This window comes from Oncorhynchus tshawytscha, unplaced genomic scaffold (genome assembly GCF_018296145.1).
Source record: "Oncorhynchus tshawytscha isolate Ot180627B unplaced genomic scaffold, Otsh_v2.0 Un_contig_2690_pilon_pilon, whole genome shotgun sequence".
NCBI lineage: Eukaryota > Metazoa > Chordata > Actinopteri > Salmoniformes > Salmonidae > Oncorhynchus > Oncorhynchus tshawytscha.
This window is the reverse complement of record NW_024609667.1, coordinates 47,501-53,463: the sequence shown is the minus strand read 5'-3', so window position 1 is coordinate 53,463 and position 5,963 is coordinate 47,501.

Here is a 5,963-nt window from a genome sequence, read left to right as displayed (position 1 = left end):
TGGGTTAAACTGCCTTGTTCAGGGGAACAGTGGGTTAAACTGCCTTGTTCAGGGAACAGTGGGTTAAACTGCCTTGTTCAGGGGAACAGTGGGTTAAACTGCCTTGTTCAGGGGAACAGTGGGTTAAACTGCCTTGTTCAGGGAACAGTGGGTTAAACTGCCTTGTTCAGGGGAACAGTGGGTTAAACTGCCTTGTTCAGGGGAACAGTGGGTTAAACTGCCTTGTTCAGGGGAACAGTGGGTTAAACTGCCTTGTTCAGGGAACAGTGGGTTAAACTGCCTTGTTCAGGGGAACAGTGGGTTAAACTGCCTTGTTCAGGGGAACAGTGGGTTAAACTGCCTTGTTCAGGGGAACAGTGGGTTAAACTGCCTTGTTCAGGGGAACAGTGGGTTAAACTGCCTTGTTCAGGGGACAGTGGGTTAAACTGCCTTGTTCAGGGGAACAGTGGGTTAAACTGCCTTGTTCAGGGGAACAGTGGGTTAAACTGCCTTGTTCAGGGGAACAGTGGGTTAAACTGCCTTGTTCAGGGGAACAGTGGGTTAAACTGCCTTGTTCAGGGGAACAGTGGGTTAAACTGCCTTGTTCAGGGGAACAGTGGGTTAAACTGCCTTGTTCAGGGGAACAGTGGGTTAAACTGCCTTGTTCAGGGGAACAGTGGGTTAAACTGCCTTGTTCAGGGGAACAGTGGGTTAAACTGCCTTGTTCAGGGGAACAGTGGGTTAAACTGCCTTGTTCAGGGGAACAGTGGGTTAAACTGCCTTGTTCAGGGAACAGTGGGTTAAACTACCTTGTTCAGGGGAACAGTGGGTTAAACTGCCTTGTTCAGGGGAACAGTGGGTTAAACTGCCTTGTTCAGGGAACAGTGGGTTAAACTGCCTTGTTCAGGGGAACAGTGGGTTAAACTGCCTTGTTCAGGGGAACAGTGGGTTAAACTGCCTTGTTCAGGGCAACAGTGGGTTAAACTGCCTTGTTCAGGGGAACAGTGGGTTAAACTGCCTTGTTCAGGGAACAGTGGGTTAAACTGCCTTGTTCAGGGGAACAGTGGGTTAAACTGCCTTGTTCAGGGAACAGTGGGTTAAACTGCCTTGTTCAGGGGAACAGTGGGTTAAACTGCCTTGTTCAGGGGAACAGTGGGTTAAACTGCCTTGTTCAGGGAACAGTGGGTTAAACTGCCTTGTTCAGGGGAACAGTTTTAACTGCCTTGTTCAGGGGAACAGTGGGTTAAACTGCCTTGTTCAGGGGAACAGTGGGTTAAACTGCCTTGTTCAGGGGAACAGTGGGTTAAACTGCCTTGTTCAGGGGAACAGTGGGTTAAACTGCCTTGTTCAGGGGAACAGTGGGTTAAACTGCCTTGTTCAGAAATTATGAACAGTGGGTTAATCTGCCTTGTTCAGGGTTGGGTTAAACTGCCTTGTTCAGGAACAGTGGGTTAAACTGCCTTGTTCAGGGGAACAGTGGGTTAAACTGCCTTGTTCAGGGGAACAGTGGGTTAAACTGCCTTGTTCAGGGGAACAGTGGGTTAAACTGCCTTGTTCAGGGGAACAGTGGGTTAAACTGCCTTGTTCAGGGGAACAGTGGGTTAAACTGCCTTGTTCAGGGGAACAGTGGGTTAAACTGCCTTGTTCAGGGGAACAGTGGGTTAACTGCCTTGTTCAGGGGAACAGTGGGTTAAACTGCCTTGTTCAGGGGAACAGTGGGTTAAACTGCCTTGTTCAGGGGAACAGTGGGTTAAACTGCCTTGTTCAGGGGAACAGTGGGTTAAACTGCCTTGTTCAGGGGAACAGTGGGTTAAACTGCCTTGTTCAGGGGGTTAACAGTGGGTTAAACTGCCTTGTTCAGGGGAACAGTGGGTTTAACTGCCTTGTTCAGGGAACAGTGGGTTAAACTGCCTTGTTCAGGGGAACAGTGGGGTTAAACTGCCTTGTTCAGGGGAACAGTGGGTTAATCTGCCTTGTTCAGGGGAACAGTGGGTTAAACTGCCTTGTTCAGGGGAACAGTGGGTTAAACTGCCTTGTTCAGGGGAACAGTGGGTTAAACTACCTTGTTCAAGGACATTTCTAAGTGACTCCAACCTTTTGAACGGTAGTGTGTGTTTCGAGTCTGTTTCCAAATGAAATCAATAGTTTGTTATTTTGTTATTTTACAACAGATAGGACACACCTGTCCGCTCACAGTTAACACACATATATTATTCAAAAAGAAGAATAATGGAATATAACTTAATAAAATACAAATAATATAACACAACTTGTGACAGGAATGTTGTAGAACCTGTGTCAAACGGAGCCCATATTTCTTTATATTTTATCCGCGTTTTAATATCTTTCCTCACTCCGCTCTGTTAGGGAGCAGGCGTAGGCTGTTATCTTCATCGTGATACCCATAACAAAAATAATAGTCATCCTCTTTTCCAAAGTCTTGTGTTCATATTTCACACACCTCCGACGCCGGAGAAGAGAAGCTGGTTACAGGGGGGGGGACGGGGGGGGGGGGGAGGAGGGGTACGGGGGGCACCTCCGACGCCGGAGAAGAGAAGCTGGTTACAGGGAGTAGAATATTTAATAAGGAACAGACATCAAACCAGACAGCGTCAGAACCAGGTATCCAAAGATAAACTAACATCAATCCTGAAGCAGGGGAACGGAGCAGGGGAACGGAGCAGGGGAACGGAGCAGGGGAACGGAGCAGGGGGAGCAGGGGAACGGAGCAGGGGAACGGAGCAGGGGAACGGAGCTGGGGAACGGAGCAGGGGACGGAGCTGGGGAATGGAGGGGGAACGGAGCAGGGGAACGGGCTGGGGAACGGAGCAGGGGAACGGAGCAGGGGAGGAGCAGGGGAACGGGCTGGGGAACGGAGCAGGGGACGGAAGGGGACGGAGCTGGAATGGAGCTGGGGAACGGAGCAGGGGACGGAGCTGGGGAACGGAGCAGGGGGACGGAGCAGGGGAACGGAGCAGGGGAACGTAGCTGGGGAACGTAGCTGGGGGACGGAGCAGGGGGACGGAGCAGGGGAACAGAGCAGGGGAACAGAGCAGGGGAACAGAGCAGGGGAAAGGAGCTGGGGAACATAGTGGCGCCTTCGAGTGCCAGGGAGGGGGAGGGGAGCAGGGGTGACACTGGGGGCTTTTGGAGTTGCTTATCTGTGATTAAGGCAAACAAGAGGTCTACACTTAATTTAGACTACATTACTACATTACTACATTAATACATTACTACAATACTACATTACTATATTACTACATTACTATATTACTACATTACTACATTACTGAATGTTTCTTATTAGAGATAGATAAACACTTGGTTTAGACTACATTACTACAATACTACATTACTACATTACTGAATGTTTCTAATCAGATGAACAAAGGAATAGATGAGTTACACAACCTCCACTTATTTGCTCAACCAGAAACCAATTAACCAATTAGCCTTCAGACAGAGAGAGATTCAGTGAAACAAAATCACATTGATTGATTATCAGACAAGTCAGGGAAGTCACAGGCTGTTGGTCAGGGAGGAGGTGGAGGAGGTGGGGGAGGAGGAGGAGGAGGTAGGGGAGGAGGAGGAGGTGGGGGAGGAGGAGGAGGTAGGGGAGGAGGAGGAGGTAGGGGAGGAGGAGGAGGAGGTGGAGGAGGAGGAGGAGGAGGACAGGGAGGAGGTCTAGGCTAACTAAACGACTGTGAGTCCATTTTCCATTTGTTTTGTCTCGTTTTTCCCCACACACCTGGTTCTCATTTCCCTCATTACGAGGTGGGGGAGGAGGAGGAGGTGGAGGAGGAGGAGGAGGTAGGGGAGGAGGTAGGGGAGGAGGTCTAGGCTAACTAAACGACTGTGAGTCCATTTTCCATTTGTTTGTCTCAATTTTCCCCACACACCTGGTTCTCATTTCCCTCATTACGAGGTGGAGGAGGTGGAGGAGGGGGAGGAGGAGGAGGGTGTGGGGTAGAGGGAGGAGGAGGAGGAGGAGGAGGAGGAGGTGGAGGAGGAGGTGGAGGAGGAGGAGGAGGACGGCGAGGAGGTCTAGGCTAACTAAACGACTGTGAGTCCATTTTCCATTTGTTTTGTCTCGTTTTTCCCCACACACCTGGTTCTCATTTCCCTCATTACGTGTTGTGTATTTAACCCCCCCTATGTCTTTGTGTGGTATTGTTTACTGTAAGTGCTTGTGTACATTTTGTTTGTCTGGTGCGTTATCGGGTTGTTGTGTCCATACTTTGTATTTCCTGTTGGTTTTACTGTTAAACTGCTGCCGACTATTAAGTTCTGCTCTCCTGTGTCTAACTTCCCTGCCACCAGATACACAGCCCTTACAGTGAGAGAAGATTAAAAAATAATCCACTTGTTTAATAAAGTACATAACATGATGTCAAAAGGCTGTAATAAATGAGTCAAGACGATCAGGAGCAGGACTCACAATCAATTTAGCTAACATGTCCCCAGCCTGACTGTAGCCTGACCAAAGGGACACCCAGGGTTGCACATTACTACATTACTATTACTACTGACTGTAGCCTGACCAAAGGGACACCCAGGGTTGCACATTACTACATTACTACATTACTATTACTACTGACTGTAGCCTGACCAAAGGGACACCCAGGGTTGCACATTACTACATTACTACATTACTACTGACTGTAGCCTGACCAAAGGGACACCCAGGGTTGCACATTACTACATTACTACATTACTATTACTACTGACTGTAGCCTGACCAAAGGGACACCCAGGGTTGCACATTACTACATTACTACATTACTACATTACTATTACTACTGACTGTAGCCTGACCAAAGGGACACCCAGGGTTGCACATTACTACATTACTACATTACTATTACTACTGACTGTAGCCTGACCAAAGGGACACCCAGGGTTGCACATTACTACATTACTATTACTACTGACTGTAGCCTGACCAAAGGGACACCCAGGGTTGCACATTACTACATTACTATTACTACTGACTGTAGCCTGACCAAAGGGACACCCAGGGTTGCACATTACTACATTACTATTACTACTGACTGTAGCCTGACCAAAGGGACACCCAGGGTTGCAAAGGACTGTAGCCTGACCAAAGGGACACCCAGGGTTGCACATTACTACATTACTACATTACTACTACTGACTGTAGCCTGACCAAAGGGACACCCAGGGTTGCACATTACTACATTACTATTACTACTGACTGTAGCCTGACCAAAGGGACACCCAGGGTTGCACATTACTACTACATTACTATTACTACTGACTGTAGCCTGACCAAAGGGACACCCAGGGCACATTACACATTGCTACTACTGACTGTAGCCTGACCAAAGGGACACCCAGGGTTGCACTACTGACTGTAGCCTGACCAAAGGGACACCCAGGGTTGCACATTACTACTGACTGTAGCCTGACCAAAGGGACACCCAGGGTTGCACATTACACATTACTACTGACTGTAGCCTGACCAAAGGGACACCCAGGGTTGCACTTACTACATTACTATTACTACTGACTGTAGCCTGACCAAAGGGACACCCAGGGTTGCACATTACTACTGATTACCTGACCAAAGGGACTAGGGTTGCACTACTACATGACTGTAGCCTGACCAAAGGGACACCCAGGGTTGCACCTTACTACTGACTGTAGCCTGACCAAAGGGACACCCAGGGTTGCACATTACTACATTACTACATTACTACATTACTATTACTACTGACTGTAGCCTGACCAAAGGGACACCCAGGGTTGCACATTACTATACTACTGACTGTAGCCTACATTACTACATTACTATTACTACTGACTGTAGCCTGACCAAAGGGACACCCAGGGTTGCACATTACTACTGACTGTAGCCTGACCAAAGGGACACCCAGGGTTGCACATTACTTTACAGTTTGACTGTAGCCTGACCAAAGGGACCCCTGTAGGTTGCCTGGTTACTACTGACTGTAGCCTGACCA